The sequence below is a fragment of the Protopterus annectens genome, chromosome 9.part0 (genome assembly GCF_019279795.1).
Source record: "Protopterus annectens isolate FY-2018-M chromosome 9.part0, PAN1.0, whole genome shotgun sequence".
In the NCBI taxonomy this organism is placed as follows: domain Eukaryota; kingdom Metazoa; phylum Chordata; order Ceratodontiformes; family Protopteridae; genus Protopterus; species Protopterus annectens.
Genome location: NC_056743.1, coordinates 466,706,745 through 466,733,964, shown reverse-complemented (window position 1 = coordinate 466,733,964; position 27,220 = coordinate 466,706,745).

Sequence of the window (27,220 nt, the reverse complement as noted above, 5' to 3'; positions counted from 1 at the left end):
AGAAAAAGTCAAAAGCTTCTGTATGAACAGTGTCCTAATGGAAGCCAATACGGTTGTGGAGACTTCCAAAATAAATGATAGCGTAGAAGCAGAGGCAGTTCACAGAATCATAAATCTGCATCCCTTTCTAGATTATTTGAAGAATCCCTGAGAAATTGTCCCACTCTGATGGCAGTCAAGTGTCACATTACCCTGCACCTTTCTGCAAGGCAAGCAATCATACCAGGCAAGTGAATCAGGGGAGATAATATTCAGTCTGTATCCACTTTTTATTCCAGCATCAATTGTAATTTTTTTTTCTCCTTCTTGACATCTGGCACTTTCAAAGGGCAGTGCTAACCTGGAGGGCATAAATCCTTTCTACAAAATAACTCTCCATGAGGTTCTACCAGACTAGATTAGTGAGACTTCTGTATGCAATTCAAGATTGTTTTTTGTTCTGAAAAAGACAAAAGACCTTGGCCAGTTTTGAATCAAACCAAACTGAACTTATTCATAGCAAAGACATAGTTCTGGATAACATCTAGAGAAGAAGACTGGGATGTGCTGTTTAGATCTTCGGGATCCTACCTACATAACAAGACTGGCAAGGAGTGCTAGCAGTTCTTGCAGTTCTTATTGAGAGTAGTGACATATTAAAATAGGGTCATTTCAGATGGCCGCCCATGGCTCTCAGATTCATTAGGGCCCATTATGCACCAAACAGAATATATATATATATATATATATATATATATATATATATATATATATATATATATATAAAATCACAAAACAAATGCCATAAAAATGCTCTTAACATTTACAAACCAAATCAACAACATTATCTGCTTTAAGAAATCTGTATTTTGATTGAGTACATCACTGTGAGACTTTTGTGATTATTATGTAAAATGTTTTTTCTTGAGTGGCAGTACTGAAACCTAGCTGCGGCATTCTTGTTTGACATATCTCCACATGTAGCAGTGTAGCACAGCTGGCTCAGAGGTGATCCAAAGATTCATAGATAGCAAGGCAAAACAGTCAACTCAGTGCATTAAAAAAATGCACCACTGAATACATTAGCCATTACCAGAGAGAAAGAGTATGATTACATGCTTGACTTGGGTAATGAAACCTTTCGGGATATGCTTAAAACAGGACACTTCCACAGCTGGCAGAATAGCAAGTTGCAGCAGATGAAAAATAAGAGCTGGAATCTGACTGATTCCTGTCAGCAAGGCACATTTGTTTTTGTATAATTCTGCTACAAGTTGAAGCTACAACTTTTACAGTTGGGACACAAGGGAATGCACCTAGGTTTATTGTCTTATCTTTAGCAGTTTTTCTTCAGGGGGCAAAAAGGTTGTGCATATTTTTTTCCTGCTAGCTTGCTAAAGGGTAACCCATCTCACTCTTAGAGGTTTTCAAACACAATAATTGTATTCAAAATTTGATTATACCTTGAATCATACTCTGAAAATAACTGTTTTTTTAATGTCAGAATGGAGTATTTTAATCTTCCATAGTAAAATAGTCATAGTAGGTCTAAAAAATCACTCATAAACGCAATTGATGCCAATATCTGTATTTAATATTTGCCACTGCTTATAAGTAACTGAGTGTACGTATTTCCATACATATGCATAGTAAGTATATGCAAGCCTTGTGACACAATCTTAAATGGAATACATACTTCAAAACATGGGGGGGCATTCATGAAAGCCCACATGATAATTTTTACCATGTGTGCATTGTGGCACGATGCGTACAGAGCTGCGAAAAGTTTTAGGATCTTTCAACTCAATGTAGCAGCACTCATAAAAACGGAAACTTTTGTGGGATGTAAATGTCAGTATAAGTAGCTGGATTTTATGCTAATGAATCCAACCAACACAGTGGAATGATCCAACAAGCTCTAAGCAAACTGTGTAGGCTCCATGTTCCTGTTGCCCATGTATTCAGAAACTTTTTAAATACAGCTGCAGAAAGGAGTCTACATGTAAAGGCTGTAAAAGCTGCTAAAAATTTTACAGAACTGATCTCAGCTTGCACCCACACACATATTATGACCTAATTCTACACTAGGGATGGTAGAATATCAGACTTACAAAATAAAAAATACATTTTTAAGTGCCATGACATCAGTGCACCTTTACTCCCCCACCCCAAAAGAAAATATAATTGTACATAATGCAAGCTGCTAAAATGTGTAACATCCTGAAACAGAGTATTAATTAAGTACTGTAAGAATATATAGTATGTAGAAGATATATGGGCAAAGTAATATCTTCTCATATGTTTACAACATTGTGCTCCCGTGCAGTTTCTCCGCTGACATGATTACTAATTATGCAGGTTCCAGGCTGTCAGCATGTTGAATATGTAGTTTAGCTAAAAACTTATTGGAATTGCTGAATCCCAAAAAAGAGTAACCCTGTAGGGTTGTTCATTTCATGTATGGACTTCCACGGTGATTTTGCTTTCCATGGATATCAACAGTGAGTGCTGACATCAGGGGTTTGTGTCAAGTTACAATTTCAAAGTTGTACAGCAAGGTCTCTGGAGGATAAAAATGCATGTAAGCTATGCACAAATCAAAGGTTGTGTATCATCCTTGGAATTTTGTTGTAAAATGTGTCTTTTCTGTCCATTTCAAATAATTTTTGTACATTCTTTCATGTCCTCCTTTTCACGATGGTGTGCATAGTGCATCCACGCAAAATGGAGGAATGTGAATAGCAGCTTTTGTTGTTCTTGTCATATAAATACTCCTGTAGCACCACGTGTATGTGTAGGGCTAGAGTGCAGATTCTCCTTGGTTCTAGTACTGGGTGGACAACATTTCCTTTTTATATTCAATGTTTATGCAATATCACTTGAAAGTAGGAAAGTAATTACAATTTTGCGATGATTACTTTATTTATGCATAGCTGTGTGGAGGTGCCTGGAGGCACACCTAGTGCACTGATGAGCAAGCAGCAGGTGTGTGTAATAGATGCTAATTACAGTATAAGCAGGGAAATTCCATTTTTTTGAACCAATCCAACATGGTGCAGCTACTCAACATGCTATAAACCATGAATGTAACTCTCCATTCTTTTTTTCTTAAATAATTCAATACCATTGGAGTACACAAAAGAAAAATTTAACACAATGTTAGGGGCAGCTGCAGCTTTGTTACATATTTATGTGCTACAGGCTGACGTCACTGCTGTTGCTGCTGATGACAATAGGCCTAGGCCGAAAAGGAGAAGAGTGTGCAGACCCAGGGTAACTTATCAGATGCTACATGACCTGTAGATTGTAGAGCACTACAGGCTGGACAGGGACACCTTACAAGAACTCTATGAGCTCTGCTGCCCTCAACTCAGAGCCAGAACCAAACCAATTGAGGGGAACCCGTCCTAGTGGAAACTAAGGTATGTGTAGTCCTTACAATATTATCTGCAGATACTTTTCAAAGACCAACTGGGGACATGATGGGTGTGTCATAGGATTCAACCAATTCCTGGATGCTATGCTCATACATGCTAGTGAGCACCTATGTTTTCCGCAGAGTTCTGAGGAGAGGGCTAGCAATATACAACAGTTCTACACTGTAGCTCACTACCCTGAAGTACTGGGTGCCATAGATTTTACTCAGGCACACATCAAGGCACCACCTTGGAAGCAGGGTAGAATCTACATGAGCCATGAGGGATAGCACTCCATAAACTGCCAAGTTGTGTGCAATGCCAGGGAATAATCTTGAATGTGTGTGCTGGCAACCCTGACAGTTATTATGACTCTCACATCTAGCACACATCACAGCTGTATCAGATGTTTGTTAGGAGGGACATCACACTGGGCCATTTACTGGGGGATGCAAGTGTGCACACACTCACAGAAGAACACTATAACGAGGCACTTGTTCAGACCATAAACATCATAGAGCATGTGTTTTTGGTCTGTTGAGGTCACCGTTTTCAGGGTTTAGATACATTTGGTGGAGCCCTGAAGCATAATCCAGAGACATGTGCACAGGTCTTCACAGTATGTGCTATGCTACACAGCCTGATCTTGTGGAAACAGCTGCAGCAGGTCAGCTATTGGAAGGGGCACACATCCCCCCACCAACGCCTTGGTCACCACAGCCACAGTCAGAGAAGGGCTCAGAGAGGGAACCACCAGCTGCTGTGCCTGCAAGCAGACATAGGCGTGCTCAGTATGCCCTTGCTTTGGCTAAAAGACAACACATAGCACATTCACTGACCACCTGGGTGCCTAATACATTTCTCCTACTCACACACATAGTAGGAATTGATGCCAGGCAACTCACATAAAATGTACCTCCCAATGTACTGGCTGTGTACTGCTTGCATCAAACAGAGCCAGCCCTGAGCTCAAAATGTGTCTACTGCTGCATTTGCAAGGTAAGTCCTGAGCCTAGAGTATAGTTTCTGAATAATATTATGGCATATCCTTGTATTTAGTAGGTTGGAATAGTAATTAAGCAAATAGTGCTGTAGATTTGTGCAAAAAGTACGTTAACATGTGACAGCAGAGAAACGTTTAGTTTTATTTGTTTATGTCCATTAGTAAGTATTAGGCCTTAGATTTCAAAGATTCACACAGTCCTAGCTCTGAAGTATACTGATGCTCAGTACATTGCCTTATTATTTCACCATACCTTTATAATGGAAAATCCGTAAAGAGAGAAGTTAGACAGTAATGATACACATTGCAGTTTCAGACTTCACAACCCTTACCAAGATCAAACAAGCAAGAAGCAGAACAGTGACAGTAACAAGAGCATCATATCTTTGTTTGTGCCATAGCAGTAACAACTTTTCTTACCTCCAAAAGAACGGGTTTTGCTTGTTTGTGACATAACAGTACATGAGCCCACCCCCCTGCTAAGAGTAGTGTAGCCTCGCTTGTGCCATAACACTAAGCGATGGTACCTCCAAAAGAACAGCATTTGGCTTGTTTGTGCCAGCCAACTTGGCCTTCACTTGCTGGCAAATGCATATCATATAACTCCTAGTTAATATTTGCACACATTTTAAAGCCAAGGATATTGCATACCTTGAACAATTGAAAGTCTCACAGTACTGGTCAGATAATTGATGAAGTACCAATAACCACAGACAAGTAAGACAAAGCTGTATATTTGCAAGGAGAATCCTAACAGGTTATGTGATCAGTAAGTACACTACTTTCAAATATAATAGAGAGGGTGAAAAGCACAAAAGTACAAGTCACAGCTGAAGATCTCATAGCAGTGTACATTCTGATGCATTTCATTGTGTGAACAATGACTTAAGTTCTTTTCTGCAAAGCTGTTTGTGTGGCGAAGAGGATTAAGGAATCTACCCTGTTCTCTGAATCTGCAGTAATGTGAGAGTTCAAATCTGGAACTATGTAGAAATATCTGATGTGTAATATCATATTGTATTGTGTATGTCATATCTTGCTCTTACTCAATTCACATGTGTCTCCATTTTCTTTTGTTTTCCTACTTTTTTTTATTCCACTGGTTTTGCGATGTGCCACATAGCACAAACACAAATAACTGCAGGTTTGGCTGTGCTTATGTGGCTTATGTGAAGCATGGAATTGCTGAAGTTGGATCACCTAGGAAGCAGACAGGCAGACATAGAAACTGGATGCGTTCAATAAATGCTTTTACCCATTGCAAAAACCCAGCATGGAGTAACTGTCACACATTAGCAATGCAGCTCGTATTTATGCACTGCTTACCTATCTGCAAACAGCTGTATTTTGCATGTGTGTACACTTAGTTAACCATAGCACAAATCTGCTGCCCAATGCATACCTTTCAACTGTTTAGATTTTTGTAGAATGTCCTGATTTTTGCATCACATTTTTGCCCTGCTTCTCATAAAAAAATTTGTTTTCTGGCAAATAATTTGAAAATACTTGAGTACTGAAGCCAGAAAACAATAACAGACATTTGAATTTCAAAACTCCTACTCTTCAAACAATTCACATTAATGCAAAACATGTTATTGTATCAACTGCATAAGTGTGTAAGAGCGGGTCCCCTTCACATGGTCGAAATTTCAGAATGTTGAAGACAAAATGGCCAAGACCATAAGATCTATATTTGAAAATGTCGACTATGCAGAACCGACATCTCCATACAGTGCAAAATGGAAACATTTCCATCTTCTGCACTGTAGTGGATGCTGAGCTGGGATATTTAAGTTCTGGGGGGTGCAGGGTGCTGTAGCCTCCCTGCTAGCAGCATGAAGGTAGGTTTTTGTTGTTTTTTTATTCAATGGTCAAAATTTCGAATATCGATCGTATGGTCTCGGCCATATGGTCTTTGACATTCTGAAATGTTGACCATATGAAGTAGATCCATAAGAGCAGTATGTAAAGCATGTCTTTATGTTTGGTTGGTTTCATCCCAATATGTATGGCATTGCCAGGATTTCTTGCTATACAAGGTTGAGAGGTATGGCTCAATGTGCTATGAAAATGTATATATGATGCTGTCTGATTTCAGTCCATGTGTTGGCCAAACAACCACAAGCATTACAACCCTGGGGTCTCAGTTTATTTTTTCCACACATATATCAATCACATGACAAAGTTAATTTATAATGTTGTGTGCCCCCTCATGGACAGGGCCAGCTGGTGGTGCTGACAACCTTGATTTGCTAAACTCAAACATCCATATATGCTAAGTAAGGGTACTTGTGTTGTTATACAGTTACACATCTAAGCAGCCTAGTGCTATTAGGCAATTAGCCTCATATTACACTATGAATCTATGTGCCTATGCAGTCCTCCCAATCTGTTGCTCCTCACATGGCCTGCTGATGTCATCTATTATAAATTCACCTGCACTTCTTTATAAGTCAGACTTGTGCTGTGGTGCACGCATTAAGTACTGTGTTTTGTAGTCTGTCTACTTAGATAGGTAGGGGTTCTAATCTCATTCCAGTCAACCGGGTGTGTGTGACTCTAGGCAGCAGAGTATAAATGGTATCTTGCAGTTATCTTTCCAATGCCATGGCTGGCCATTTTTTGATAGTTACTTATCCCTACACATTCATTCCATACCAGCTACCCAAGCTGCTATCCCTCACAGGGCTTGCTGATGTCATCTACAATAAGTTCACCTGCACTTCTGTATAAGTCAGATGTGTGCCATGGCACAAGTGTTAAGTACTGTGTTCTGTAGTCTTTCTACTTAGATCGGTAGAGGTTCTAATCTTATTACAGCCAACTGAGTATTTGTGTGTGTGTGAGTGAGCTGTAACTTGATATTATGGCGAGCATCTTACACCAGAAGGTGGGATGCATATATTGTCCTCTACAGACACACTGCTGATGTTATCAGCTATAAAGGGTTGTCTGACACATTGCAATTCACACTTGTGCCGTGGAATGTGTGTTACATTCTGTGTTCTGTAGTCCAGGTGTTTAGATAGGTAAGGATTCTATTCTCACTGCTGTCAAGTGTGTGTGTGTGTGTGTGTGTGTGTGTGTGTGTGTGTGTGTGTGTGTGTGTGTGTGTGTGTGTGTGTGTGTCTGGATGTGTGTGTCTCTCTCTGTATGAGAGAGCTGTAACTTGAGATTACAGAGAGCATTTTTACATCAGCAGGTGGGCCACACATCTTGTCCTCAAAAAACACTGCTGATGTCATCAGCTATAAAGCATTGCCTGACACACTGCAAGTCAGACCTTTGCTATGTCATGTGTGTTACATTCAGTGTCTGTAGTCTGTGTGCTTAGATAAGTAGGGGTTCTATTCTCACTGTAGTCAAGTGTGTGTGTGTGTGTGTGTGTGTGTGTGTGTGTGTGTGTGTGTGTGTGTGTGTGTGTGTGTGTGTGTATGTGTGTGTGTGTGTGTGTGTGTGTGTGTGTGTGTGTGTGTATGTGTGTGTGTGTGTGTGTGTGTGTGTGTGTGTGTGTGTGTGTGTGTGAGGGAGCTGTAACTTGATATTAGACAGCATTTCACACAAGCAGGTCACACACTGTTATTCCCATATGCTCAACAGGCAATGCTGATATCATCGCTATATCAGAGTATAGTATATGCAAGTATCTTGCCTGGGCAAGATCAGACAGTGTCCTGGATATCCGGCAGACATCCCACCATGTAATACAAGACAGATTATAGTGATGTATGTTTAATCTGTACACATACATCATGACATGGTTTGTAGGCCATGCGTTAGCTTGATGAGAAAGCCCTGTGATGTGTCCTGCAGATGTGTGTTTCATGTAGGCTACATGCAACAGAGAGCAGGATACTGCAATGTTCTGATGAGATTATCCAGAAAAATGGCGCTCCAAGGCAAAATGCACACAAATAATTCAAAGAAAATGCCCAGGCCAGGAGATTCCAGACAGTTTAAAATACGTTTAATAGCAGGCAACACAGTAAAGTAAGAACATAAAATGCTGACACTCACAAGCATTTTTTGTCACTTAGTACATGACTTCATCAGATGCAGAACTGGAATTAAATAAATGAAAATATCCTTAAATAAACTGCATAATCATGTTAAAACGTATCCATTCAGTAAAATTCCATTAAAACCATTTGAAACTAGAAACATTCATACTTTCAGTAAAAGTTAATCCAATATAAAAACTTTGAATATCTAAATACGAACATACATAAACAACGTAAACACTCCATCTAGTAGCGAAAAATGGCAATGTCCCTAATTCATAAAAACATTTTAAAACTCGTGTGCAAAAGACCCTTTATCAAATAATGTGAAGTATATAAAATCTGTACACTCTAATGGAACTACTTCAAGATTACTTAAAAAACTTTATAGCTTAGCAGCTCTCATTTTTAATAGGGATATAATGGAAAGATTATCATTTAAACCAGGAGGGGATGATGCTTCTAAAGTCAGTTGCCACCATAATTCTTTATATTCGATTTTCTCTCCCCAGAAACCCCCTCTTATTCCTTTCATAACTCCCTCTAATATGAAGAAAGAAAATTTAGCTTGGGGACACTCCAAAGTGTGCTTATACAAAACATTTGTTTCTTTTTTATTTTGAACATCATATAAATGCTCATAAATTCTTCTCTTGAGCTTCCACTCAGTCTTGCCAATGTAAAAGGAATTACAAGATCCACACAAGGCAAGGTAAATTAATCCATATGAATCACAATTAAAATATCCTTTACTATATATTTTTTTATTTCTACTCGCCAAGAAAATGTCATCTCTATTTGGTTTATAGGTTCATAGGTTCATACTAGGCTATCTGCCCTAGAGCATTTAAAAGCCTAGCCAGAGTGTGTGTGGCTTTCACCACCCCTTAGGATGAGAATACTATACCTATTAGTTTGCTGTGCCTCTGTCCAGCAGTGATACAGAGATGATTCCCGGGGTAAACCTACAATCTCCCATCCACTCGTCAAGATTTCTCTTGAACAGAGTCAGTGAGGGGCTCTGCCTCACATGGACTCGGATTCTGTTCCATAGTGTAGGGAGTCTCTGGGTGATGAATCTGTCCCTCCAGCACGTCCTATTTATATCCGTGTTGAGGTTTAAGTCTCTTGCTCTCGTGGCTCTGGTGGATTTGGATTTTTTGAGGTGGAGCATGTCCATTAATTCTGGGTTGGACATGGCATTGTATGTCAGGCACAGATCACCTCTGAGCAGACGGTATGCGACTGAATAGAGATGGAGTTTCTTCAGTCGGGCATCGTATGACATATGTTTGAGCCCCTTTATCCTTTTGGTGAGGAACTTTTGGGGTCTTTCCAACTGCTGCAGGTGTCGGGTAAGGTACATTCCGAATGGGGCGTTGTACTCAATCATTGGCCTGATAAGTGAAGAGTGCAGGGGTACAATGACCTCTCCTGATCTGGATGTGAATCCCTTCATGATCAGGTGGGCAATGTAGAAGGTCTTCCTAACCACTTTGGCAATGTGAGTGTCAAAGAGGTGACTGTCAACTTGGGTCCCCAGGTCCCTGATAACTTCTTCCGTGTTTAATGGATTACCACCTGTGTGGTAATTAGGGGTTACCTTGTTTTTCCCAAAGGGTATGACTATACATTTTTTGGCATTTAGCTTAAGGCCATGGCTCTGGCACCAGTTATCCATTTCTATGAGACCTTTCTGGAGGATGTCTGTGTCTGATGGAGTGTCAATTATGGTGCCCAGTTTGCAGTCATCTGCAAATTTTGTCAGCCACAATCCCCTATGTTTGCCTGCACTTCAGAAAAATAAATGCCGAACAAGAGGGGCCCAGGACTGAGCCCTGTGGGACACCGCTCGTGACCGGCTTAGAGTCTGACATGGCACCAGCAACTCTAACCCTGTGTGTTCTGTCCTTGAGCCAGTTTGCAACCCATCTTGTGACATATGGGTTTACATCTAAGCTGGTGAGCTTTTCTATGATGCCCGAGTGGGGTATTGTGTCGAACGCTTTTGCTAGGTCAAGATAGGCTGTGTGAACTGCCTTACCCTCATCAATGGCCTTCGTGACTGTTTCGAAAAAGTCGACCAAGTTCAAGAGGCAGGATCTGCCCTTGACAAAGCCAAATTGGGTAGGATCCAGTGTCTGTAGGTCCCCAATGTCTTTATTTATGAGTTCCGTTATGATCCTCTCCATAGCTTTGCAGACAAGGCTCGTCAAGCTTATGGGGTGGTAATTTCCAGGGTCCGTAGAAGCACCGCCTTTGTGAAGTGGGACCACAGTTGCCGTACACCATTCTTTGGGTACGTATCCTGTAGTAAGGCTAAGATTAAACAGCAGCCTTATGTGTGGGTTTAGTTCCTCATTGAGTTTGTGTAGCACACAGCCGGGGACACCGTCCGGTTAATTAATAATATACTTACACTGGACACAACGTCCACATTTATATGTCCCTACCTTCTGTCTATTTGTGTTATGTTCCCCGTTCTCAAGCAAACACTTCAAATTCATAGAGTTTATATAGACAAATTTAAGGTCTGGGGGGGGGGGGTAAACCTTTGAGTTTAGAGAATTGTTTCCATTCCTTTTCAATAATTCTGCTAGTAACTTCAGAACTTGCATTAAATTCTAAAATCATAGCCTTATTGAAATCATAAGTGCCATTATGATTGTTACAACTAACACTGTGGCCATTATTATTATTATTTGTGCCAATCATCTCTCCTAGGATGGGTTTGAATTTTTCTTTACTTCCTATGCTAACCTCTTTCCTTACTTCACTTAACATTTCCAAGGGGTAATCTTTGTCACTGAACAAATTAAAAAGGAAATCCAGTTCTAATTCAAATTCACCATCTTCTGATGTCATGCGACTTGCCCTTATAAACTGTCCTGTAACAATATATTTCTTATAGTGAAAAGGGTGGGCACTATTGAAGTGCAAAAAAGAGTTAGAATAAGTGGATTTCCTAAAAATTTTGGAATGAAAAATTTCATCCTTCTTATAAACCTCAATATCCAAGTACTGTAGTCTGTCTTGACACAAATTCCAAGTAAAATCCAAAAAGGCACAGAGTTCTTAAGAAAATCTAAAAATTCATTAATTAGATTAACTTGACTCACCCAAAAGATGCATATATCATCCAAAAACCACTTATATAAGTACCAGGAGTCCTTATAAATAGAATTCACTACATATTTTTCTTCCCATTTAGCCAAGACGAGGTTGGCGTATGTGGGGACGCAAGCAGCCCCCATCGCTACACCCTTAGTCTGATGGTAAAATTCGCCTTTAAAAAACAAATAGTTATATTTTAAAACCAACTCCATCAAACTTAACCACACCAACCTCTCTTTTGATTTTATTTAATTGTCCTCAAATAATATCTCCTCTAAAAGTTGTAACCCTTCTGCATGGGGAATACTTGTAAATAGGTCAACTACATCAATAGTTATAAAAGTAATATCATCACTATAATTTTCTTTATTTATTTCTCTGAGTAGGTACCATGAATCTCTTAAGATATTTTTCCTCTTAAGCCAAAGTTTTTTTAAATTGCCATCTACATATTTGGCTAAGGGTAGTCTTAGAACCTTCCGCAGAAACAATTAATCTAAGAGGGGGTTCCAACTCATTCTTGTGTGTTTTTGGAATACCAAAAACTGAAGGAATTCTTGGCTTATCTACCGTCAAATAATTAAACACCTTTTGGTCAATCAGACCCTCCAGTAAGAGGTTATTAAGGGCTAAATCTATTTTGCTGTAACCATTATTAATCTCATTTTTTGATACTATAGCATATTTAGTTGAATCATTTAATATATCCTTCATTTTTTCCTCATATAATAAACCATCCATCAAAACCATACCCCCACCCTTATCTGGCTTCATCACTCTGATTTCCCTATTATTTCTTAGTTCAAATAACACTTTCCTTTCTTTTTCAGTTAAATTACTTCTAAAGTTCACATGTTCAAAACTTTCTGTGATTTCCCTCTCAAGTGTTCTCTCAAAATTCTTTAATTGAGGGTGAGGTGGTGGATTGACTATACTTTTTTTTTTCCTGATGAGATTATACTACAGTGCTGTCATGCAATCCAGAGATCTGAAAGTGAAAGCCTGACTTATGATGTTCATGATATGTTTGTCCTGGATAATCATTTAAGAGAACAGTTAGAAAGTAATGAGACATATTGCCATTGTTGACTTCACAACCCTAACAAGACAATACACCATAAAGTAGTGAAATGATGATACTATCCACTGCACAAATTGGCAAGACAAATATAACTCAAAGGTACAATTATCATTTAAACAACACAAGTGTAGATATACTAAGCAATAATGCAGATAAGCATCCTGTGCATCACCTATAGAGCTTTAGTTTCCATGAATTCCAGAGAGAGAGAAATCAGGGATATGGCACAGTTATCATCACTTGCACAATTTGTTGTGGGGGAGAGGGAAGGAGGCCTAAGCTGACAACAATGGTTGTTGAGTGTGTGTGTGAGTAAGAATGGGATAGCAGGCAGGCTGAACCATGTAACTGTTGTATCTGTCTGCAGGGGGTCCTCCATGTAAAAGTTGTATGTGACAGTGTGCATGAACACAGCCAAGCAAAGTGCTAGCTCTACATTTTTGGTATATTGGAAATGAGCTGTTCATGGTGGAGTTATCAATTCATCATTGCTGCCACAGACCATGAGACCTGACTCTGCCAAGAGTTGCACTGGCACCTCCACACCCAAGGTCAGATACAGTAATACTACTTGAATGTGACTGTTGTCTGCTGGAAGTGCTCCCTTCATGGGAATGCACAGGAACAAGACCCTATGGTCTGCCATATCTGGGTGCGAACAGAACACTCTCAGATGGAGCAAGGGAACTACTGCCAGTACGGGAACATGATCAGGCAAGGCCACATTGGCTAGAAGCAGATGGTGTGGCTGACCTACGCCCAAATGGATGATGCCCCCCTCCCAGCAGATGTGTCATCACAGACACTGCATGGTCCATGATACAAACCCCTTGTTCCATCACAGACATTCCATGTTTCAATATGTCATTCAATTGATCTATTGAATTTGTTACATGGTGGAGGCAGTCATAGATGTCAGACTGTGCCACGTGTAGAGCCCTGAGAATTTGTCTGGAGCACCTTTCAGAATATGCCTATGTCTCCATGACAGCCCTAAACATATTTTGAGTGACACTGGAGGAAACAACTAAACCCGGTGGAGGAGGGACAGCAGGCCTCCTCCGAGCATCCCTTTCAACCCTTCTGTGTGACACCAACACTTTGGCTACAGACAGATTCAATAGGCATTGAAGCTGCAGAAGCCACACTCCCCAATCAATGTCCTCATCTTCAACCTGTCCAATATCTCTGGCATCACTGGAATGGGTAGCTGTGTGTCTACTGGCTCTTTCTGTGGAAAATGATGCTGGATGTCAACCTCTGTGCCAAATTCAACCTCTGCACACCCCAGTTGTGCCTCAGTTTGTACAATATAATCATCAGTGCCTGCTGAACCACTGACATCAGGTGTCAAAGTGCCTGCACTCCCACTATCATGCTCACCTGTAATAAAAAGGGAGAAACACATAAATAAATGTATACCTGCACTACTGTGCTGCAATGTATGCTAAAAATGTACATTGCTTTCACTACTACAGACAGTACAGCAATACATTCAACAGGCCAGAAAGGACACATTATTAGATATCTTGAAATTTATATACAATACTGACATAAATGTATTAGGCTTACCATCTGCAAGAGGCCTGCATCTCTGTATTGCTGACGTTCTGAAATAAGTAAAGCAAGAGGTAATGCCAGCATCATCTCATATAACAGTAAAACAGGGGGTGATAAATTTCACTCTATATCTGCAGTACCTCAAATGTCAACAAGAATGTGGCTGACAACTTCAAATTAAGCTTATAACTGTAGCAATCCTAAATCCACCCACACAACAAACAACTGACACAGACATCTACATTACTGAAATTATTACACTGTGCCACAGTACTCTAATTATCATCCAACAAAACATACCTGGAAGCTCTTCTTGGGATGCAGGCATTGTGCCCACATCCAGAACATACTGTGCCATGGATTGCCGGGAGCTGTCCTGGGTGGCAATGTTCACCAGTAATTCCTCATTGGCAGGGAGAGGGGGTTCTGCAATAGGACCTCCACCTGTGAATTGATGATTGTGTGCCACTGCAACTGCATGCCTATCTGCAGTAGTTACCATGTCTGTGGTTCAGTGATGGACCTGTTTTTATGTGTGACTGTGTCACCCAACAATGTTAATATTGGCTACTAATTCATCCCAGACAGCCATATTGACCTGCCGCCTGGACAGCAGCACAGCAACATGTAGCCTTAAGGCATCAATTATCAGATTATACTCTGCATCTGTAACAAGCAGACATATTGTGTCCTACAAGACAAAAGAATGATAATACATATGGGGATCACTTAACTACAAATTAATTGTTTACAGATGAAGCAGTAATGGAAGGTTGTCAGTATTCCTCCTAGATATAGGAAAGAGTCTGCATATTCAAAAAAATAAGAAGGAGGGTAAAAACATAAGGAGAGTAACAAAAGAAACATATCCTTGTTTGTGCCATAGCAGTAAGTAAAATATGCTCATCCATCCAAAATAACAACTCAGTCTAGTTAGTGCACTAGCACAAACTAGTCTCCCCCCCACCAAAATGACAGGCTAAGGTCCCATTGTGCTAACAAAACATCTTTGAAATGGTAAAAGTGCTATCAAAGGACCTGTCCATGTAACATGTACATATTTTTAACACTGCATTCCCTTTTCAGCTATTCAAAATGCTGTGTACCTCTGAAATGGCTTGACAATCAAGGCCATGCCGTCATTACACTTCTTAGTAATGCATACAGATTAAAGTGTGAAAGCCATTACTTCACATTTATTCTTAACTACATTCCTGCATATGCATCATATAGGTAACAAAATATGAACATACCTGCTGGAGTGCAATACTTCTCTGTAGAGATATACTGTGAAGAAATACAATAGTCTTAGTGAGTTCAACAATGTAGTAGCTCTCCTCAACAGTTTGCCTAGCTAAACATTTGCCTTTTTATAAAGGAGAACATTGTTAATGGATTGAATCTATTTTAGTCTGTGCTCCAGATATACTAATTACTGCATAATCAGGTGAACTGCATGCTAATCAACCATTCTTGTGAAGCTGTTGAACAAGATATAAATCATCCATGCAGATTCCATGCTAATTTTTCCTAGGGATTTCAAAAAGAGTGGCATACAGACACAGCATTTACAAATTAAGTCCTGAACATATAATATTATGTCATGTACTTGTATTTTCTCACATGGTACAGTAATCAGGTAAAAGGCATGAGATGTGTACAGAAAGCCAAGTAACGTGATAGCAGAGACTTATTTCACTTGTGTGTGTCCATTAGAAAACAGTAGTCTTCAGCCATGCAAGATTCACACATTCATAACCTTCCAAAGTACTAGTGATCAATGCATGGCCTCAGTTTAGCATCATATGTTTGTAATGGAATATCTTTACAAAGAGAAGATGTGCCATAACATGACCTCAGCTTGGCCCATCCCCTTGAAGGAACAGTGCACCCTTGCATATGCCATAACAGGAATTCACCTTTGTTCCCACCACCAAAAGAGCCATTTATACCTAGAAAATTGCATGTCATACTATTCCCAGTTAATATACACACACAGTGTAAGGTAAATGAGGTGGACTGGCTTTCACAATCCATATCACTGAATACTGGTCAGATAACTGTTGAATGGCCAAGCAACACAGATTGGTATAATTTCATTCAATAGTCTTAACAGGCTGTGTGATCACTAAGTGCAGTGCATTGAAACCCATTTCATATAATACTTGTATAAATATTAGCTGATGGCTTGATATCAGTTTAAATACATTGTGGAAGATTGCTGTGTGATGGATAGGTTAGTTATTTGCTGGCAAACTGTTTGTGTGGCAAACAGGGATAAGGCACCCATCCCATTTTCTTAAGATGCATTGGAGTGAGATTTGAAATCCAGACCTCTGCAGACATATGTCCTGTGTAGTAACAAACTGCATTTCCCTTTTTTCTTCTTCTTCTGTCTTACTTTAATGGGTGATGGGGGGCATTGTTTATGTGATGCCACTCAGCACAAACAAGTTTGGCTATGCTAATCAGTTTTGTGTGTAGAGCAGCATTGCACAAACTGGATTACTAGATCACCCAGGTAGCAGATAGATCCCAGACAGCTAAAAATAGAAACTGGATGCTTTGTATTAATGTAATTGTGCATTGTGCAAACCTGATTGTGCGATTGCTCTGTGGTTAACAGAGAGAACTTAACAATGATTGCTAACTTAGAGGATGTTATGTAACTTACTCTGTAGTAGCAAGTGTTCAAGTCTAAGTCTGAAGTCTAGATGGTCCTGGGTTCGAGTATAAGGTGTACAATCTTGGTTTTATTGTTGTGACCTTGCAGTATTTAGCAATGAACTGAAACATAGAGAAGGAATTTCTCAACTTTCCTATGGCAATAGCTGTCAGTGCATCCATATGTTCCATTGTTCAAATACAGAATATGCCATTCAATTTTAATGTTGTTCTAATTCACATCATAGTCACTCTCACTTATATTAGTTGACTAGTGTAGCTTATATAATATTTATGTGACTTAGGCCTGACACAGTCATACTGTGTCAGTTATGTAATTATTTATTAATCTATATATTGTCTCCTTAATTGCAAAAGTATAACTGTGTGTATAATGTCTACTATGTTCAGGCACGTTTATTCTTGCTACGTGGCTTGGCATGCACTTCCCATTGGACCAACACAGTTACAGAATTGCCTCTATCTCAAGTAACATGGAAACTGGATTAGTTACCAAACTTCTGATCACTTATGATTGCACAAACACATTACACCCTTGCACTCTGTTTGCATGATGGTAAGCGATGCACAGCCTTTTTAAATAGTGCCAAATCAAAAATTGTGCTCTATGAGTAAATGCAAAATGTGCAATTGTCAGGAAATTATAATTCTGCATTGGTCTTACTCTATGATAGACATAGAAGGAGTTTTGGAGAAGTTTTGAGATTTAGGGCTCAAAGATGGGGTGTCTAGGAGTCCATAGCATTTATTAAACTCCTAGTGAATGAACATGGGCCCCAGCTCCTGTAGAGGCACTTTCATTGCTCATAATCAAGGACAGTGGCATGGAATAGTCTGGCTAAGACTCTGACCAGTGCTACTGTTATCCTCTGCACTGGTGAACATTGTAGGAACCACTACCGAGACTTCAGGTTGAGGTGATAGGATACATTGATCATTAGATTGAGGAATGTCAGACTGGTGGCACTCCACAGATGTATAAGTATGACTTTCAAACATTACTTGCAATATTTTAAAGCTGCACTTAGTCAGGCTTGGTATTCATAATGGTATTCTGTTCTGTTTTTTCCTCAGCTGAGGCAGATTGTGATCTTAATGTTAGAGCCCATGAAAGTAGATTTGCATTGATGCAAGCAGCCTGTTGTATGTATGCATTACAACAGTACTGTTATTGTAGCATTAAAAGTTAAAGACTGCTTTGTAATACCTCTTAACTGCGCTTGTTTTGCAGAATGTTGCTTCATAATTTTGGTTTGTTTCTCATAAATTGTGTTTGTATGGCAAATCTTAGCCAAAGCATTGAGGACTGCAGTCAGAAAATTACATTTATATTTCATACTTCATACCTTTCAGAACATCCGTGCTAATGCAAAGCTTGTTATTATATCACTTTTCTAGGTTTTTTGAAGAATATGTAAAATGTGTTGCTATTTATGCCCCTTTGTACCCCCAGTAGTTATTGCTTCGCTCACATTTTTGGTTGTAAGAAGTTATGAGGTATAGGCTTAGCTAGTATGTAATGCAGTAATACCTGCCAGATGTACAGATTTCCACAGAATGTCCAGTGTTTGTATAGTTACAGACATAATTGTGGTTTTAAGTCAAATAATTGCAAAATGGTTGAGGATTGAGGACTGACATCACTAAATAATCTCAGACTGGGGATACACTAGACAATCTTGACGTACTGAAATGTTGAAATTCAGTATGTGGAGATGGAATAGTGGAAAGTTCAGTTAACCAAAACTACACTATGCCGAATCCGCCGCTATCATGGTGTCATGTTCGTGATGTGTGATGTGGTTTGTGGATTTATCTGGGGTTTCAGGTAAGTGTTGTGTGTTTGAGGATAATGGATAGGGATTTTAGTGTGTGTGAATGTGTGCGGTGGCGTTTGTTGTGTGTTTGTGTGTTTAGTGTGACATCAGAGTTAGAATATATAAGTAGGGGGGTGTGGGGAGTGCAGGGGGGCTTGCCCCCCTGCTTATAGGTAGGTTAAGTGTGTTTGTGTGTGTTGTTATGTTTGTTTAGTTAGGTAGGTGTATGTGTGTGTGTCATTATGTCCTGGTTTGTGTGTGTGTGTGTGTGTGTGTGTGTGTGTGTGTGTGTGTGTGTGTGTGTGTGTGTGTGTGTGAATGGTCGTGATTGTAGTGTTCGTTATTGCAGGTTTTCGTGTATGTGTTTTTTTACTATTCAGTCTCGAAATATTGAAATTCGACATTTCAGTATTTAAAGATTGTATAGTGAATCCCAGACTGGCTAGCCAACTGGTGGTGTAAACCTTGGCTCAAGATTATTGGCACTGCTGAAGTGATAGCCCAATCCCATGTGCAAAATAGGAAAAGGGGTTGAGGATGTATGTATGTGAGATTCAGACCTCAGACTCTTCAGAAAAGTCATGCAAGTACAACACCTGTTACTGTACCATGTTATGTTTGCAAGAGCAAGTATGCAAGAGTCACCTGTATTTTCTGGACTTTGGCCCCCTATTACATATGACTTTGTCCACATTTATTGAATACATTATTCTAAAATACAGCATACATCTCACAACTGTAAAAGGAAAGTATGCATGCTGTACTCTGTGGGAACACAGAATGCTATGGTAGTCGAGAGTAGTCAGCAGTTGTGGGTTCAAACACCACAATTACCAACTGAACAAGTACTGTTATGTTTTCATCATTATTGCAACGTAACTGCAGACCTGTCTAGCCTGCTGGAAAATGTATTTAGTAGAACTGGGGACTACATATGGGTAATATATGCACACATCAAGTATTGCTGGCTGACATTTGTACTGTAATTTGCATCTGTTATTAACTGGGTGTTCAGAAATGTTATAAAAATGTTTGTTTACAGTTCATACTTTTTAAAGTAAAGGCAAAATTATAGAGTAAAATAATTGTATCACTGCTTTGTATCTCACTTTTGATGTTGCTAATGTTCTCCTTTTTTCTCTCCCCATCCCTTATGTTCTTTTTTTCCCTTTTTTTTCCACAGCACAGCAGGGTAGTCCTATCCCATGGGAGCCACCTGCCCCCACTCCACTAGTTATGGCACAATGGCCCAGCATGTCAGGGACACATCCTAGTAGCAACCCCTCTGTTGCCCCTGTACTACCTGGGCACTCAGGTAGTTCTGCCCTGTAGGATAGACCAGTTGTTCCCTCTGGGAGCAGTGGCAGAGGTGGTGATTTTATCACCTACGATGAACTGTCAAGGTTGGTGCGTTGGATTGTGCACCACATAGTTAATGCACACCTACACTGAGTGGAGACAATGCTCTCCATTGTTGTTTTGAATAACACAAGGAGATGCAAATGTCAGACACTGCACCCATCAGTGCAATGACGTGACAGTGATGACAATTCTCTGGGTGAGGACGTGATTCTCACTGTCTCCAAATCTGATGTCCATGGCTCTTGATATCCCCCCCAGCCATGGAGTTCACCCCCATCTCATGTCCTTCACCATCCCTGTGTCTCATCTTGTATGTCCTATCTGTCTACCATTACTTCCTCACCTAATCACCTTACCTTAACCACACATATCTAGGTCACTACTCCAACATTCCTCTCTCTCTGTCAACAAGTAAAAAAGGCTACCTGTCCCAAAAAAATATCATCCCATACATAGCTCTCCATTTCATACATACTTCTTCATGACAGCCTTGATTTGGTCCAGTTAACTATACATTATTGTGTTGTGGTCACCTCTCTTTCTTGAGATGACAGTCCAAATTCAGCTAATATTGTATGCATCTGATCAGTTTTACTGTTGAAGAAATGCATACCTGTGGTTCTTTCCTACACCCTTCCAGCATATTCCTGCCCTACATTAACTATGTTTTACCCCAGCTTCCTTCCCACTTCACCACTTTTCTGACTTACGCATTTCTTTTCTTTAGAGAATCTGTACATGATGGTGCATCCTGCAATGGCACGGGGGTTATGGCAAAAGCAATCAGAGCTATTATATAAACCTGTATTCTAAACCACTACCATCTTCCACAAAAAACGATGACACATATTCATAAGTATCCCGATTTATAATTTTTATTTACACTTAAATCTATGTGAAACTTTTACATACACCTGTATTTGAACCCAGTACCATCTGAACCAAAACAAGGTTGGATAAATGCATTAACAGATGGTGCTACAGTCCATTGACTAGTAGGTGTGTTTTACACAGTGAATAGAAAATTGCAGACTTCACTGCTGTTGCATACACCTGCTACTTAACTGAATCTTTAGATGCAGGTAGTAATTGACTTCAGGCAGTGATAAGTTCCGTTTTTGGGCAACAGAAGTGTTTAAAAATAAAGCTGTAGCTTATATTATTTACTACTATTCTCATTTTTGTTATTTAATAGCATTTTTGCTTACCTTGCTTAGCGAGGCTGCATGATGTGCATAATGGCACTAAAATTATTTATAAAAATAAATGGGGATTGCACACTAAGGCTTTATAGTATATTAATGTCTAGCATGCAGTGATGCTTCATACACAGTTAATGCTGAAAATATGACACTGGTGATATACTGAGCAAGCAATGGGGAGTACAAAGGGAAACATATAACGATAAAATGTGACACTTAATATGCATTGCATAAAATACATCTGCTAATGAACTGACTCTGCGTCTGCATGGTATTGTGCATTGTTGCTGGAGGCAGATAGCACTAGGTTCCAAATGGGGTGTATACATTAATTTTCTAAATGTGTATGATAATTTTACATACATTTACTGATACTACTGCCTTTTACCATTGGTTAGTGATGCTGCACATCACACACTGAATGTTTAAAGAAAAGAAACGAGGAAGATAGAAAGTGCTGAAATGGGAACAAGCAGGGGGAAAACAAAGTGAAACAAGGGCAGGAACAGAGGTGACAAAGACATAATCATGTTGTATAGCCAATTGGACCAAATCAAATCTGTCAGATAGACATGTTTGTAAAATGGAGAGCTATGTATGGGCTGATTTTTTTTTTAATTTTTGGGACAGGTGCCCTTTTTTTGGTGAGAGGGGAATATTGTGAAAGTGACATAGGTATGTCTGTGAGAGGCAAGTTGGCAAGGAGAAGAAACACTTGCTGACAGACAGGACATACAAGACAAAATACAGGGACTGTGAAGGACACAGGAATGGGGTGAACACCATGGTTGGGGTGAGGGTGGGAAAATCGAGGTCTCGTGGACAAAAGGATGGGAAAGAAGAAAAACTGAGTTTTCAACCAGTGGACTATCATAACTGTTCCCTCACTGCATCAGCAACTGCAGTGCCCAATGTGTGTGTCTTCCATGCACACTCTGTCCCAGGATGGAGAACAGGCACTCTATCTGACATAAGTGTGTGTCCATTGTACGGTGCATAATCCTGGCAACTCATTCTAGGTGATAAATGCACCCTCTCCACCATTGCTCCCAGAGGGGACCACAGGCCTATCCTCTGGGCCAAAACTACCTGAGGGCCCTGGTAGTACAGGGGGAGCAGGGAGGGGTGCTGTCAGGCTGCAGCCCAGAGATGCTGGGCCTTGGTGCTATAGCCAGTGGAATGAGAGTAGGAGGATCATTTGGGACCTACCTGCCCTGCTGTGCTGTAGTAATAAAAAGCATTAAAATACAATTATAAAATAACAAAAGAAAATAAAAAAATTAGACACACAAAAAATAAATAGACGAACAAAGAAAAACAAAAATCAGGTGTAATAAGAACAATAATAAAAACAAATGTATATAACAATAAATACAAACAAAATTAGAAGTAATAAAGTAAAACAAAGAAATACAAAATTAAACATAACAAAATGAAAACAATTAAGCAATGAAAAAAGAAAAGGGATGTGTTGAGAGAAAAAAAAAAACAGAAAACATTACTAACTTCATAGTTAATATGCAAACGTTTTCTACAATTATTTCACTCTGTTCTGGCATGTTTTACTTTTAACACTACCTACTCATAAGAAATGTCATTATTACTTTGAAGACTACCCAGTTACTAACAGATGAACACTGTAATACTGATCAGATTGCAGCCAGCAATCATTCATCTGTGCATATATTGCACATATGCATGATTACATCTGACAGCAAACCATTCATATCACAGGTATTGAGGTTCATAGGTAGGTACTAGGCTATCTACCCAAAGGCATTTTTAAGCCTAGCCAGAATGTGTTGGCTTTCGCCGCCCCCTTAGATTAGTTCCCTGTGCCTCTGTCCAGCAGAGCCACTGAAGTGATCCCCGAGGTAAACTTTCTGTTTCCCATCCACTCATCAAGGTTTCTCTTGAAGAGTGTTAGCGAGGAGTTCTGCCTAATGTAGATTGGAATCTTGTTCCAAAGCATGGGAATGTCCCTGGGGCAGGAATCTATTCCCCCGGCATGTCCTATTTATTGTTGTGGTGAGGTTTAGATTCCTAGACCGTGTGGCTTGAGGGGGTATGGTTTTCTGTAGGTGGAGCATACCCATCAATTCTGGGTTGGACATGGCCTTGTATTTCAGGCAGATATCACCTCTGAATAGGCGGTATGCAACACAGCTGAAGTTTCTTCAGTCAAGCTGCATAGGGCATCTGTTTGAGGCCAGTGATCCTCTTGGTGAGGTACTTCTGTGGTCTTTCCAGCTGTTGTGGGTATCTTGTAAGGTACATCTCAAATGGGGCATTGTACTCTATGATGGGTCTGATAATTGATGAGTAGATGGGCACAATGACCTCTTTTGATCTTGATGTGAACCATTTTGTGATTAGGTGGGCCAAATAGAAGGATTTTCTAACCACTTTGGCAATTTGATTATCAAAGGAGAGATTACTATCTATGTGGGTTCCCAGATCCCTTATTACATCTTCCTTATTTAGGGGGCTACCACATATGTGGTAGTTTGCGGTTACTTTGTTTTTTTCCAAAGAGGATTACTATGTACTTTTTGGCATTTAGCCTGAGGCCATGATTTTGACGCCAGATATCCGTCTCAGTGAGACCCTTTTAGAGGATGTCTGTGTCAGATGGAGAGTTAATTGTAGCCCCTAGTTTGCAGTCGCCTGCAAACTTGGTCAGCCATAGTCCTCCTGTGCTTGCCTGTACCTCTGAGATGTATATGCTAAACAGGAGGAGTCCTAGAACTGAGCCCTGGGGAATGCCACTTGTAACTGGTTTAGAGTAGGACCTAGCTCCTGCAACTCTCACCATGTGGGTTCTGTCTTTGAGCCAGTTGGCAACCCATCTTGTGACATAGGGCTTTATGTATAGGCTGGTGAGCTTGTCTATAATGCCAGAATGGGGAATGGTGTCGAAGGCCTTTGCGAGGTCTAGGTAGGCTGTGTGTAACACCTTCCACTCATCTATAGCCTTGGTAACTGTCTCAAAGAAGTCCACCAGGTTTAGGAGGCATGATCTGCCCTTAACAAAGCCGAACTGGGTAGGGTCCAGTGTTTGGAGGTTCCCAATGTCTCTGTTAATGAGTTCCATGATGATGCACTCCATAGCCTTGCAGACCAAGCTAGTCAGGCTTATAGGGTGATAGTTCCCAGGGTCTGTTGTGGCTCCACCTTTGTGGAGAACAATAACCATTGCTGTGTGCCACTCTATGGGTATGTAGCCTGTGGATAGGCTGAGTTTGAACAGTGTGTTTAGGTGAGGGGTTAGTTTGTCTTTGAGCTTGTGTAAGACACTGTCCAGTCCCATTGATGCTGTGTTTTTGGCTTTAGAAAGGGCTGTTTCAACCTGAGTGTCTGTAATTTCAGAGGCTCTACATTCTTCTAGTATGGTTACGGGCCCTTTTGGGGGTGAGAGGGAGGTGATATTTTCACTGAACCTGTCTGCCAGGATGTTGGCGATATCTGTCAGTTCAGTGTATTTTGTGCCATTCTGCACTAACTCTGAGCAGATCTGAGCATTGCCACTTAGAGTCTTGACATAGCTAAAGAATGCCTTGTGATTATTTTTTGAGTCCTTGGCATTTTTTCTTTCAAAGCTAGCCTTGGATGATTTTATGAGGGATTGTAGTTTCTTTTTGATAGTGATCAGGGATGTCTTCCTTTCTTGGTTCATAGGTTCATAGGTTCAAAGATTAGTACAAGGCTAACTGCAATTTTGAGCCTTTTGAAGCCTAGCCAGTTACCCATGTGAGAATTAAACCCTGTACCTTGTGTCTTTAAGGTAACCACCCTAACCATTATGTCATCCTGCCACCCCTGGGATTTTACTCTTTTTCTGTACCAGTTTCCTCCGTCTGTTATATAGCTTGTTTATGGCAGGGGTCCACCAGAATGGTTTCTTTTTCTTGGAGGAGTGAGTCTTGACTTTGATTGGGATAGCATGATCCATGCATTCTTGTAGGTGCCTGTAGAATGCATTAGTAAAGGATTTTGCGGCTTGAACAGCATTATCCTTTAGCATGGGAGCTTTGATACTTTTCACCTCAGTCTTAAGTAGCATGAAGTTTGCTTTTGAAAACTTTTTCATGGTAGTTTCCTTGTCCGGGGGTGGGGGTGGAATGTGGATATCCAGAGTGATTTGTTTATGGTCAGATCTAACCAGTGAGGGGTTGACCTCCGGTGTGGAACACCGATCACTTATGTTAGTGATGACCAAGTCCAATATGTTGTCACCTCTGGGAGTGATGACCAGTTGATCCAGGACATTTGAGTTCATAAATTCTAGGAAATGTTGTGCAAGGGAGTTAGTACTTGAGTAGTTCTCACAGATGACGTTTGGGTAATTGAAATCACCCAATATTAGGGTGTTTGGTAGGACCTTTATATTTCCCAGTGTTTCCAGAAACACAGAATGGGGGCCCTGGGACATGGGTGATTTGTAGCAAGCTACAATTTGAATTTCAGTTTTGCCCATTGTAAGTTACATGTGGATGATCTCTGAAGCATCGTGCTGTGCAACTAACCTGAAGGTGTAGGTTTCCTTCATGAATATGGATACGCCCCCACCTTTTGCATTTATTGTAGCCAATTTTGAAATTGATAATTTTTTCTTTATACCATGGTATCATTCTTGGTGAGGGCAGTATGCTACTCAGGTCAGGGTCTTACCAGCCTGGGCTACATGATCAGAGAGCTCTTCCATGTCTCTTTTCATGTAGTCCAGGGAGGTATGGCTCAGGTCATTCACACCAACATGGACAATGACAGAGTCGTATTTGTACTTGTTCTGAAGTGACCTGAGTGCTTATGTTATGTGGTGGATCCTGGCACCCGACAGGCAGCTAACAGTAACCTTCTCCTTGTTCAGCTTAGTGAGTGGGATGTGAGTGTGCCTGACTATAGAGTCACCTATTACTAGTGCGTTGGGCATGTTATTTTCCCTTAAGGGCTGTGATTGTTTGGCACACTGGTTTTGTGAAGTATGTGTTTCATGGTTTGTGTTGGGGGTGGAGGTTGCTTGGATGTCTGTTTTGGAGGCCTCTGCTGCTTTTGCAGATTTTTATTTAGAGCCTCCGAGTGTGTTTTCATGTATTTATGTGTGTTTTTGCCGGTGCTGGTTTAATGGGTCTATGTGAGACTGGTGGTGTGATGCAAGTATTTCCCTTCTCCTCTTGACTGTCTGATCCAGTCTTGGGTTTAGAGAGCTTAACCTCCAGTTTGGCTGTATAATTGCATCTCTCGCATGTATTAGTATTTGGTGGTAGGAGGAGAGGGTTGTCTGTGTACATGAGGCAGTTGTAACATTGCCTCAAAATGCCCATATTCACCAGTTGGACTTGAGAGTACACCTGAAACTGCCCTATGGACATGCCTAAATAGATACAATGAACTGTTTTACTGATTGGCTGGTAAGGTCGAATAGAGAGACTTGTCCTTCTGTATAGTATAGGGGGTCTAGTGCTAGGGTTTATAAGTGCTTGCTATGAGTTTTGAGCAAGTGTCAGGCTGAGAAATGAATGGTTTGAGTGCTTAAGTTGAAAGTTTGTCTAGCTCTACGGGAAAAATTGAAGAGATGACTTACTGGCACTGCCCGGCACGCAAAACCAGGCAAATGTGTTTTTTATAGCAGGGAAATGAAGGAGATAGAAATTAGCCCAAAATGGCCAATAAACTACTAATTTCTGGGCTGATACCACTCCTCCAGGGATAGATAGGCTACTGAAAGCTCCCCTCTCTCACAGGTGAATAGAGAAACTATCCAAGTAAAGTATGGGCAAACACAGAGACTTGTAACACAGCTCTGAATTTAGAACTAACTTGAATACTGGACTATGCTAGCTTAGAAAGGTTGGAAACAAGTATATATATATATATATATATATATATATATATATATATATATTTTCAGAAAATAAAGCAGATACAATAAAAAAAACACTTTAAATGCACAGAAAAGGATACTTATTGTTATATAGCTCAGATCAGAGTTGTAGTCAA